Raw genomic sequence first — 13453 nt, 5'->3', positions numbered from 1 at the left:
TTAAATTTGGATATGCATGTTCACTCACATAAATATTCAAATGGATTTTTGGATGCTCAGCATACTGTTAACGTTTCCATCTGCTGTCCAGACCAGAACACACACACAAAAAAAAAGTTTGGCATATGCTTACATGATTGACAGGCTAAATCCGCCATGAATTGATCCTACAATAGTGAAGGAATAAATCCAAGAAATAATGGTTTCTGTACTTTGCACTTGAATATAGCTATAGATTTATAGTACAATTGATTTAGAAATTCTGATGAGAACAATGATGTATTGTTAAGTATTAGGCTCCAGGATAATAGGGAGACACAGTAACCAAGTAGCAAGCAAGCTGCTAGTCTTCACACCATCATTATCGAGACCCAGAAACACACAGCATGACATCACGGTGAAGATGCAAGTGTCTAAACAACTTCCCTTCAGAAATAGAATAAGAGCATGTGTTTCAATATGTGAAAGACTAGAAATTCTCTAGTCAGGCAGTTGTACTGGTAACCGATCATCCGGGATTATATCATCTTTTAAGTATAATTTCCATAACATATTGTAGTCTAAAAATTTTAACTTAAAAAGGCAGAATGAGAAACTATTAGAACATTTACCTTGTATCCCTGTTTTTCACCATTCTTCAAAGTCAAATGCTCACTCACAGGGCTATGATTTTTTTTGAGGAAATCCAATCTTTTTCCTTTCTTTTGTGTCAATGTAGACTGAGCACAATTAAAAAAAATCAGCTGATAAGTAGAGATGATCGAGCCTACTTGGTAAGGCAGTAACTCGAGCAAGCATCGCTCTTCTCGAGTAACTGCTTAGTGATCCGAGCAGGCTCAGTGGGCTGTGGGGGGGGGGGAGCGGAGGGAAGCAGGGGGAAGAGAGAGAGATCCCTCTCACTCTTCCTCCCGCTCTGTTCCCCCCTCCACCTGCCCCCCGCAGCCCACCCGAGCCTGCTCGGATCACTAAGCAGTTACTCGAGAAGAGCGATGCTTGCCCGAGTAACTGCCTTACCGAGTAGGCTCGCTCATCTCTAGTGATGAGATATTTTGTTTTCTTTTTAAGTTCATTTGTATGATAATATGTTTTACAGGGAAAAAAGTATATCGTAATGTAACTGAAGCAATGTTATTAACTAGCAACTTAAGAAATAGAAAAGCAGGATAGATGCTCAGTGTTAAAACCATTGGCCATATGCAGTAATTGAAGGTGAACAAGGTACTTCCATATGCAAGTTGAGAGATCTGGCCAGCACCACTCACCCCCTATAGGTCACAAAATGCTCATCACCACCACCACCGCAGATGCACATTAGGTCTAAGGATGAAATCCAGCACTGTTTTAGGGCTCAGTCACACGAGCAGAGGTAGGTGCGTATCAGCGCTGAGCCAATCAGGGGGCAGGTCTGAATCACACCCCCTTCACACCCACTGCAGGCCGGCCGCGGGGAACTCCGACTGCCGGGAGCAGGTGAGTATGTATATTTTTTTTATTTTAACACTTTTCTGGATGAATTGCAGGGAAGGGCTTATATATTTAAGCCCTTCCCGACAATTCATCCCACACTCGCCCACAGCGCATTGCTTTCAATGGAGACGCTGTATTGCCGGCTCCATTGAATGCAATGCGCTGGACAGCTCCAGCCCGTTTCTAATGAAACGCGGCTAGGAGCAGATTTTCGGGCGATTTTCGGGCACCGGTCACGCGATTTGCGGATGCGCATCCGTCATGCGATCCGCAAATCGCGCGAAAAAACGCCCATCTGGCTAAGGCCATATAGTTTAGGTAAAATGGAGTCCAGGGAGTCTTTATTCTGCAGAGCCCCCTGGCGAAAATCAGCATGCGCACAGGAACCGTGTCTCTTTTCTGAAGGGAGTCCATACGCATTCCCAATAATCTCTATGGGAGTGCGTGCACAGCCTTCAGACTAGTCACTCTTGCTGTGCATGCTCTGACTTCGCCAGGGAACATCGCATGAACAGAGGATGGTGTGTATGAAAAAAAGGCTCCCGGGACCCCACATCACCAAAATTAAAAGCACTTACAAACTTAGTTTATCATGCTTAAAGTTGGTGATAAGTTCATCTTGAGCTGCAATATCAGTCACATCCTGTAGACAGGAATGGAACTGGTTCAGAAAAAAGCAGACCATCTTTTCCAATCATGAACAACCACTTTATGAGTAATCCATTTGTAGACTAACCATGGACTGTACTTATTATATACATTGAGCCTTTAGAGAATGTTTCAACTGCTTATTCTAGACTCTGTTCAAGATCTGCTCATACATATATATACATATATAATTGTATTTACTGCTTGCAATGATACAAAACTTTGCTGATGTGATTATGAAGGTGACACTACTGCCAAGATTACACGTCATTTCATTTAGACTTCAATTAAACACTTACATCTGTAACATTATATTTCATTCTTTATTCTCTGAATGCTTCTCCCATGACCTGTTGATGACAGGGTACAAGGTTCAGCTGTTATGCCTCTCTGTTTACCACGCAGTAGAGTAGGTTGTTTTGCTGGGTGGGTTAATTGAAGGGCACTAATTATAATCATTATGTAGACAATCAACTACAGGGCTGCCCAAATAAGCATTTCATAAACAGGTGTCAAAACACTTAACAGAAAAGCAAACTAAACATCCAATCTTACTAAATATTAATAGCTTATGAAATATCAGATACTACATTTGTTGTTTTGAGCCTTCTTGTAACTTTTTTAATCATAGTGATCCCATGAATAAAGTTAAGTAGAGGGCATTTTATGAGATACACACACATATTTTTACATTTTTATTACAATATAGTTATTTTAATATACTTTTATTTGCTAAACGCATTTTCCAAGAAGAGGGAAAATAAGAAAAGAGAATCAAACCTTTTCCTGGGGATGGATATTACAGCTCATTTGTTAGGTTGTACTGCTGGGATCTGTTGTTCTACAGGTTTCCAGGAGCACACTTCTCAGCCATGGGATAATTGAGCTAGCTGGGTGTGGAGTTTCTCCAGCCAGCCAATCCCTGCTAGTCTGTTGCACATAAATACCAGCTCCTCTGGCTAGATGATGCTTGTAATTTTACTCATTCTGTTCTACTCTCACTCAGAACTTGGCGTTGTGCTTGTTAGTCTGAAGTGTCTCTCTCTCACCTTCCCTGAGGACAGTCTGGACATCTGTTGACCCCGTCTACATCTTATGCAGACCCCCCCCCCCGTCTCCCTTCCCGTCTTACAGGTGCGGCCTCCAGACATCTGATGTCATGTATGGTCAGATGGGTGATTCTGGACACTGTACCCTTTATGTCAGCATGGTGGCTGATTCTCTTTCCCCTTGGGGTTCGGAAATTTGGACTAGCAACTGTTTACTAGCTGTATGTATGTGAGTTCTGAGTAGGGTTCCCGTTCTGTGTGGTATGCATTACCTGGTGTGTTGTTGTCAACAGCGATGTGTTCTGTTGGGTTTGTGCAGGTGGCTGGACATGTGGTGTATGTACAGTCCTGTTCTGTGTGGTATGCATTACCTGGTGTGTTGGTGTGAACAGCGATGTGTTCTGTTGGGTCTGTGCAGGTGGCCAGACATGTGGTATATAAACAGTCCTGTTCTGTGTGGTTTGCATTACCTGGTGTGTTGGTGTCTGTGAAGGTGACCAGAAATGTGGTGTATGAACCATCCTGTTCTGTATATAGGTGTGAACAGTTATGTGTCCTGTGTTTAGTGCATCTCTCCAGGTTTCTTATCGGGGTAGCCAGGCTTCTATCCCGCTTTTAGGCTGGGGTGCCCCCACTTCTGATTAGTAAGGAAAAGGTTTCCGTCTGTCTTTGCCTGCAGTGGTGTAATTTGTCCTTGCAAATACTATGTGAATGTGTTTGCGGTTTTACTAGAACACCATCTTGGGTCCGTGCTGAGGCGTGGAGCTTTAGTGAACCACACAGACATAATCTCATTGCCATTAAGATGAATAGGGTTGAACTTCAATAACAGACCCATGGACAGAAATGGTGGCAAGGAACTAACTACTGTCCTATGGGCAAATTTTGGACTTCCCTCCTTGATATACACACACAATTTTCGCAGTTGGTTTGTACGTTCCACAAAGATATATACTTAATTTTTAAGAAATTAGTAGATATAGATAAAACCACAGTACAAAGACGAATATTAGCCCCATAAAATGAACTTATAGTTGTAGATACCAGTTCTACACAGGCACTCTGCAGACTGTATACGTTATTACAGTATCATTAATTCGAATCATCACAGGTGGCATTATATCTGAACGGAGCTCTGGTGATAAATGGGTGTCACCACAATAAGGCCTCCAGCGATTAGACATTTATCTTTATCCTGTAGATAGGTGAGAAATATAATTTGTGAGACAATGTTGTAAAGGTGTTCCCTTTACAGAGTTAGCAGATAAAAAATATATTGTAGCCCTAAAGTGAAAGGGTGGACTTTGAGGAAAACATGTATATATATATATATATATATATATATATATATATATATATATCATAGAGGTAGATCATGTAGCTGCTATTGGGCACAAAGAAAGAGGGTCCAGTCATATCTGGTCCCATCCCTTTGCTGCTGAATAGTGATAACCTGCACAGGACTTCTTATGTTAAATGGCTTGTACCAGCATATCAAATTATCCCCTATTCACAGGATATGGGCTAACTTGCTAATTGGTAGGGCTCTCAGAGCTGAGAACCTTGACGAATTTGAGAATGAATGTGTTAGGTGACTTTGTACATACAACATCTTCAACAAAGGTAACTCCTGAATTGTTGCCTGCAGATACTGGAGTATTAATTCCTCAGGAGATACAAGTGAGAAATGATAAAGTATTGTGTATTAATGTAGAAGTCATATGTAATGTGTTTCCGGTGGTTTTTAGCAAACCAATGAGTGGTGTGACCAGTGTAGTTTTTTGTGAAACAAATATTGTTGCTGGTAGCAACCAAATGTTTAATGCACTGAAGTGTAACAATTATGCTATAATGAAAATGTATGGGTAACCACAATATACTGGAAATGTACATTTTCTCTTCCCGGGCTGTGATATGGTTAATGTAATGGATATTGAGTGGGACAATGAAGTAAAAGCAATCCTGCATGTACAGAAGGCAGATAGGAAAAAGAAAGTAGGAAAAAGTTTTATGCCCCTGTAGGCTCTGTTAAAGATGTAGGTCAGCAGTATGAAGGGAAGAAAGCTGTTCATAACAAGCCTGAGATAATGAAAGTTAAGTTTCAGGAGAAGGAACTTTCAGGACTCAAAAGTGAAATAGATGAGGCTGTACAGGATTGATGAGAGCTTATAAAAATTTTTGTGTTGAGAAATAAATTCTTCTGAAAGCATTCTTCCAATGGCAAAGCAAAAAAGTAGTGGTGTTCTGCAAGGGAAGTGTATAAGCAGACTGTTGGAAGAAACAAACAAGTTAAGTGGGCTTGTGAAAGAAGTTTCCAAACTGAGCACTCATGCAGAAGCTGGCATGAGGCAATGATCATTGGCAGAAGAAGAGGCTGCCAACTTATGCACACTTGCAAAAGAGGTAGAGCTGCAAAGGTTGGTGGCAGAGGAAGGAGCCACACAACAGATGGCTGAAGCAGGAAGGTTTCTGAATGAGAAATTTACCACCATTAGTGAAGGCGCGTTGTTGAAGATAGAGGCTGAGAAAGCCTTAAAAGAAAAGAGAGCTGAAAAAGAGCACCTCAGAAGATTCGCCAAAGGTGACGCTGATCTAAGGGAGATACTGGATGAATCCATGAAACAAAAGAAATTGAAGGAAGATGAATTATTTCCAGAAAAGATGCAGATGAAAGAGGCTCTTGAAGTGAAAGCTGACTTAGAAGGCCTCAAAAAGTAGTTACTTACTGAGATGGAAGATTTGGTGAGTGCCAAAGATAATACTAAAAGAAAGGTTCAGAGACTGGAAAGGTTCAAGAGAGTGTTCACACAGCAAGTGGAAAAGATGAAGACTCAGTTGGAAAAACTTGAAAATGAGTTACAAGTCAGAAATAGTGCCAAGTTGGGGAAAAGGGGGAAAAGAGAGAGCTCCCCCTGTTCCCCACTGCTACCCCCTGCTCCACCACGCCCCCCCCCCCCCCCCGGCGCCCCCCGAATAGGCACCCGAGTAGGCAGTTACTTGAAAAAAGCGATGCTCGATTGCGAAATAGCCCTAAACGAGTACGTTCGCTCATCTCTACTAGCAAGTTAATGCAGTCAGTCAGAATAGACTGTCAAAAGAGACTGATATAGCTGAATATGATTGTGTTATCGGGCGGAGCCCAACAGTTGTGAGATAGATCTTCAGTGAAGTTAAAAGCACTGATCAGATGATTGTGGTGCCGAGCCTGAAAGATGCAAGTAACATGTCCAGTGATGGTGACCACAAAGTTGAATTGATGGTGACGGTGCAATATAACCATACTTGAGATAAAGACTGCAGAAGGTAAAAGGCTTCAAGTAGATGTTTTTATAATGAGTGAAATTAAACTGGTAAGTAACATGAAGGTGACCAGACAAAATGTGACAGAAGAGCCTGTGGTGGCTCATAAATAGCATATGCTAGCGGATGTACAAGTGCTTGAAGGGGAGGCACTTAATAAAGTAGAAGTGCTGGAGCTATGGATGCAGCCATGTCAAGGAGAAAAAAAATGGCAGAAAGATACAGAGTGTGTACTGGTCCTTGTGAAAGTAAAACATGGTGTGTGCTACACAATGAAGAGACAGATGTTCCATGTGGTGCTTAAAGGGGTTGTCTCGCGGCAAACATCAAAATTTTACATTAGCCCATTCCCCCTGTCACCCCCCTGGCATAAAATAGCAATTTAAAGTGGTTTTTAAACCGCTTGCTACTCACCGATCTGACGAAATATGAAGTTATAAAAATCTTCTCCCCAAGATGGCCGCCGGTCCTTTCCCAGGGATGCACCACGGTTTTCTCCCATGGTGCACCGCAGGTCTTCTCCCATGGTGCACCATGGGCTCTGTGCGGTTCATTGCCGATTCCAGCCTCCTGATTGGCTGGAATCGGCACACGTGATGGGGCGGAGCTACGATGAGGACTCGGTGACCAGCTCTCCAGCACGAGCGGCCCCATTCACCAGGCAGAAGCACGGACTGCGCAAGCGCGTCTAAAAACGCCAGAAGACAGCAGAATTAGACGGAGCCATGGAGACGGGGACGCCAGCAATGGAGCAGGTAAGTGAATAACTTCTGTATGGCTCATATTTAATGCACGATGTATATTACAAAGTGCATTAATATGGCCATACAGAAGTGTATAACCCTACTTGCAGCCGCGAGACAACCCCTTTAAGTACAACAGCAGAAAAGCATGTCCTCTAAAGGTAATGCAGGAAAGGCAGTTGAAAATGACAGCCCCCTAAACCTGCAAAAGTCAGGAGCAAATGGTGTTGTGTGACAATCATGAGAAAAGGAAATGTGTTAATGGTGTAGAACTTATTACTGCTAATGAGTTGGTGTGTCTGTGAAAAAGGATGTCCCAAGACAGAAACTTTGATCCCTGGGGATTAGGCAAGGTGAGAAAACCTACAGCCTTTGTCAAGGAGAGGATATGTATCAGTACAATGTTGGAAATGGCCACTGGAGGGCTCAATAAAAGTCTTTCTGGCAGATAAAGGGTGCCTCAGCTGGTTAATTAGGAGGGCTTTTTAAAAAGGAGGTGAACCTCCTGAGCCTGTGGCTCCTTCTGAGTTTCTGGCTACTAGGCTTCCAGTATGGCTCCAAAGTCTGATGTGATATGCCGAGAAGCTGATGGGACAAGCTAAGTCATGGTAATGGACTATGTGATAAATTGTGAAGTGTCGGCATTAGGTCTATTTGTACTAATGTTTAGATAGAGGCCAGAAGGCCAGATATTATTTTTGTGCACTGTGAAAAATGTTGAATAGTGTGACCATTGCTATGCTGAAAACTATAAAATGGCAGAAGCCAGATCTGAAGAAGCTGTTGTTCTGGACTGAGTTTCTGTGCATGTTCCACCCGTCTTATGAGGAAAAGATGGTGATCCTAGTGTGACTAATTCCCTATTGTAATACTAGTAATTGTAAAATGAAACTGAAAGTTTGAAAGCTCTTTGTCTACATATGAAATCAGATTAAGATGGACAAAAGGAATCTTGTCTATTGAAAGAAAGAGCACCCAATCATAGCTGCTGTATTTTCTAAGGTAGTACACTGGTGATATCTCACTAAGGACATGTTCTCGATTGGGTTGGAAAGATCAGTTCTTTCTGTTGTTGTTCTTTAAAAATATGAATGGCCCCATTCCCAACATTTAGAACTGTTTCTTTCTTCCCTAGGTCAGGATCCATGCCTATTTTGATTAATTAAGCTGAAATGATGAAAGTGAACCTGTGTTCACAATCACAGAAAATGGCCGTTACTTACTGTGTTCAGTAAAGTATATTTACAATACAAGATCCAGTGAACCTTAGTAGACAAAACAGAATAAAACACCTAATACCACCCTAATATACTGTACTTGTACTAGGCCACAAAAGCATTGCTGAATATGAAAATAACAAGAAGTTGAATGAAGTATACTTAATTACCTATCTGATAATAACCAGTGGGGAAAAATATCAGTTTAGTAATGTCCAATGAAGAGAAACAAATATTTTAATCGCACACCAAATTATTCCAAATCTATCTGTGTAACGAGTAATATAGGGATTTTGTTTAAAATGCACACCATAGATCAATTTTTTTGTACAGAAACTTTTCGCTGCATGTGGATGAGATCTCCTCATGCCTGTTACTGTAATCTGCTGCAGACGTTTACTGCATAAATCCACAGCAATTCCATCCTGTGTGGACTCAGTCTTGGAGCATCCAACTTAGCTGTAGCTTAAAATCAAGCACATTTATAGATATGGTACAGATTGACTTGAAGCTTTATGTGGAAAAGATAAGGCTTAAAAGCAGTGAAGGCCCACTTACACACAAAGGCAATCTTTCAAAGATTGACAGTTCTAACGATCATTTTGCATAAAGTACTAATGGGCACTAATGCCCATTAGTACTTTATCAGCTTCAATGAGTCTCAAGCAGCTGTTTGCAAATTCCAGAATGTGGTCTGGAATTTGCAATCAGCTGTTTTGCCTTCGCACGGGCTGCCGCAGGCTGTCAGCTAATCACAATGTAATCAGCTGTTTCCGTGGGAACACAGCATGCGGTCCCTCTATCTCTCTCCAGTTGAATGATGGATTTTTTGCTAAGCCAAAGACTGAAAGATGGAAGTGTTTACATGCGACCATTATTGCTCAAAAGCCATCGTTTGAACGAATTTTGAGCGATAATCGTTGCATGTAAATGGGGTGTGCATCAGTAGTTCTGACCCCTAAAAACTGCTGACAACACTACATAGGTAACAGGGAGGGCTGTGTGCATATTGTCTGATGATAGTCATGCAGGTTATATGAACAAGAAATCTAAATATTATTGCCCCTGGCAGTGTGCTTGGAAGTGCCCATGGGGTGGCCCCTTCTTGCTCAGTGTCCTATGCACTCTTCATTGAACGTTCCTCATCCCCTCCTTCTGCTTCAAGTAGCTGATCTAACATTCCCTTGTTTAGACATTTACATTCAATGGAGTCCATCAGATCCTGCTCGTGTCCTATGGTGAAACAGAAAAATGGCATGCCTGACACGTATGTGAAATGAGCCTTAAAAATTCAAGAGATCTCTCATTGGATTTATAGTTTTTTGAAAGGGGGGGGGGGTTGCCAAAATACAAATGATAGTGGGAACAAGGCCTAACAATACTCAAATGTTATACAACGGTTTGCACTTCAACTTTTTAATATATCACAAAACATTATTAAATCTCCAGCTTTTGCTAATTCTTTGGCAATACTTGCAAATCCTATAAAATAAAAATGCATTTCCTTTTCCAGATTTCCTAAATATAATAACTTGACTGCACAGATGAATGTCCTGCAAGATGTCCCTCTGAAAGCCACTTTGAACAAAGGCAACTTTAAATAACAGGAGATTTTCAGATGAATGAAAACTGATTTCCGTTGATCTTATTCAGATGAAGAGGGCTGTCTGGATGCACCGAAGAACACAAAGGTTAGTTAATGGAACTGTGTAATGGATTTCATTGTTGTTCATAATAGACTGCATTAATGCTTCTACATTTTATGATTTTACTAAACAGACCCACTACACATCCAGAGTCGTGCTACATCAGCACTGTACAGCTTAGTATATTAGATGTATGTTGCTAGTATAAAGCAATAAGTACACCCTATTAACTCTTTCCAATCCAAATTGTATCCTGGCTTTCCTAGGGGGCTTACTCTTTTTCTGCCGTTATACAACAGCGCTATATGCTGGCTAAAGCCAGTACTGCATGGGATGACACGTTGGATAGGCTCAGGCAGCAGAGAGGCTAGCAATATACAGTAAGAGAACCCTGACGGATGTCTTCCAACATCAGATCTGTACAGCCTTAAATCATAATGTCTTCAGAGGTCAGACAGTGGATTGGAAAGGGTTAATGAATTCTTGGAAAATATACAGTATTTCATATTTACATTCAAGGTGACTAACCAAAGTTTTCTTTTTTTTTTTTAAATCAGTTTTTATTCAAGTATTTGTGATACAGAAAGGAAGAAAGGAACAGGGGAAATCACATACGACTGGGCCCATACAAGGCTAGGCAGTACATACAATTCTACTGTGTAGTAGGATGAACGCTGATCATCATCGTACTGTGACTAAACAGGAACAAACATAGGGCTTGACACTGCAAACTATCCGCTCTTTATGGGCGGAGTGCGGGGGGGCGCGTCCCGCCCTTCCATCTGGGTAAAGTGTCATCACCCCTGTAGAATAAAAGATAGAAAGCGAGAGAGAAGAAGAGGGGAGGAGGGGGGAGGGGAAGAGAGGGAAGAAGGGCACGGGAACAGGGGGGGGGGGGGAGCAAAGTGATCCAGGCAGGTCCAACTGGAGAGGTACTACTTACTGCTGTAGTACGTCCATGAGCCTCAGGTCACGCCAGGGATATCAAGTTTTTAGAAACTTATCGTACGAATTATTTTGCCAGCTCGCCAGCTCCTCAAGGTTGTAGATCATATCTACTTTTTCCTTCCATTGAGATAGGGAGGGAGGCGCCTCGCTCCGCCAGTGCAAGGGGATCAAAGCCTTGGCCGCATCTGTCAGACAGGCTATCAGTATGTCTTTTCGCGGATTGAATTCCGGAGACGTTTTCCATAGGAACACTATCTCTGGTGTGAGTGTAAAATTTTGTTTGATTCTTCCCAGCACCTCACCCACTCCCCTCCAGAAGGGCATCAGCTTCTCACATGTCCACCAAATGTGGAGGTAGGAGCCTACTTCGACGTTACAACTCCAACATTTGTTATGCGGTGCCAACTTGTATGCATGGAGCCACTGCGGGGTTCTATACCACCTAATTAAGAGCTTGTAGTGGGACTCCTGGGCAAGGACACAAGGAGAGAGGCCATAGGAGGTGCTTAATGTGTTCTTAACGTCACTCTGGGACAGGGATATTCCCAGTTCTTTTTCCCAGGAACTAACCAAAGTATTCTGATGTGCAAAAACTGAGTGTAGTGTTTAAAGTTCCCTGATAAGAGTACAGATCAATCATACCGCTGAGCCAAAAAGCTAAAAAATATAATTGTCTTTTAATTTCACCTGCTGATGTATGGTTACTCTGTGCTCCAGCAAGATTAAAGATGGCACACAGATACATTCATATATTAGCAGTTTATTGCCAGCATTTCTGCAATTGTCCCATTCATCTGGAGAAATTCACATACCTGTCACCAGAACAACCCAATTCAGATGTATGAAAGTCATTTTCTGCCATGTGTGAATATACCCTGCAGCTTCATTTCACAGTGTGACCTCCCAATGGACGACAGTTGTATCTTCCAACCTGAACGTACATGGCAAATAATCTTCTTAACTTTTCTTTCAGGTGCTTTGAAGCCAATCTCTATACTGTTGTGTATAGATTAGCTCCCCAGTGGTGCTAAAACTGGATGAGATTCTTGATGTGTTTGTGTAGTAAACAGTTCTCTGTCCAAAAGAAATGAAGCAGCGCAGCCTTATCAAATATATTAGGAGATCACGCCAAGTCATTTATGGTGAAAATAATTGTATTGGCAAATATGATTCAAAGTAGTAAACTTCTAAGAACATCATTACAAAATGGCTAAGAAACAAATGGCTTTTACAAAGGGGAACAAAATCATGTAAATGGCAGTGAGGGTTAGTAAAGACATTGAACTATTGAACCATAGTGATCAGCCATATGTGGTTTTACACCAGTCACTAAGGGGCCTTAGACAAGGCAGCCATGAAAACAGACCAGTCTGTCCCAGAAGTCCCATCCCAGGAAGAGGCGGGACACGTTGCTGCTCCAATAGCCGGTAGCAGATAAACTGGTGATTTAACTAATTGTATGCCATGATCAATAGCAATCATGCCATGTAAGCAGTTCACCCATCAGCATCCCATAATATGATTGAGATGCAAGCCAGCCTATCAGATCCTGATGGGGAGGTGTCAATGGTGTACTACACTGCGCTACATAAGTTGAGCAGTATAGTATACTAGCAATTTAACCATCCCAACTTCAATTCCTCTTCAGGGAACAAAAAATGTAGAAAATTTTTTTTTCATTTAATCCTAAGAAATGTTTTAAAACCCAAAAAACATATTTTTCCCTAAAAAAAACATTTTTTGGGAAAAAAAATAGGTATTGCTGTGTTTGTACTGTAAAGACTTGTATTAGATCTGTACTGTAAAATATCTCTGTTATCCCACACAGTCAAGGATATAAAACAAATGTCAATTTATTTTTCTTTCATCCACCTCCCAAAAAATGCAATTAGAAGCAATCAGTAAGTTGCATGTTCCCCAACATGACACCAATGGAAACTACAACTTGTCCGGCAATAAACAAAACCTACCATAGCTTATTTGGCTAAAAAATGTTGTGGAATGCGGCAAGTCATATATATTGTTTTAGAATAAGGACTTTTGTTGTGCAAAGGTAGTAAAAAAAATGTAAAAAAAAATACATATAAATATATATATATATTTTTTTTTTATTTTATTTTATTCATCTGCCTTGCAAAACAATGCAATAAGAAGTTATTAAAAAGTTACTGGTAGTCCAAAATGGTATAAATAGAAACTCCAACTCATCTCACAAAAATGAAGAACTCACAGAGCTTCATTGGTGCGAAAATAAAAAGTTATGGGTCTAAGAATGCAATGATGCCAATATAATAATTTTTTTTAAGCATTTTACTTTCGAAAAGTACTAAGACAAAATAAGTATATACCTTTATACTTTTTTTGCTCATGCAGTCAGATTTGACCAGTACCATGGTACACAGTGACACATTTGCAGGCAGCTATGGTCAAGAAAA

At 41.1% G+C, this 13453-nt stretch overlaps 1 protein-coding gene across 1 annotated transcript in view; it reads left to right on the top strand.

The window, feature by feature from the left end:
* The window catches only part of HS3ST5 (heparan sulfate-glucosamine 3-sulfotransferase 5), a 265950-nt gene that overhangs the window by 103797 nt on the left and 148700 nt on the right, over window positions 1–13453 (top strand). Inside the window, exon 2 of the mRNA XM_066607224.1 lies at window positions 9938–10115. The gene's annotated coding sequence lies outside the window, so the exon portion shown is untranslated. The remainder of the gene's footprint in view (window positions 1–9937; window positions 10116–13453) is intronic.

The sequence above is a fragment of the Eleutherodactylus coqui genome, chromosome 1 (assembly GCF_035609145.1).
Source record: "Eleutherodactylus coqui strain aEleCoq1 chromosome 1, aEleCoq1.hap1, whole genome shotgun sequence".
NCBI lineage: Eukaryota > Metazoa > Chordata > Amphibia > Anura > Eleutherodactylidae > Eleutherodactylus > Eleutherodactylus coqui.
This window is presented reverse-complemented; position numbering and strand designations above follow the sequence as displayed.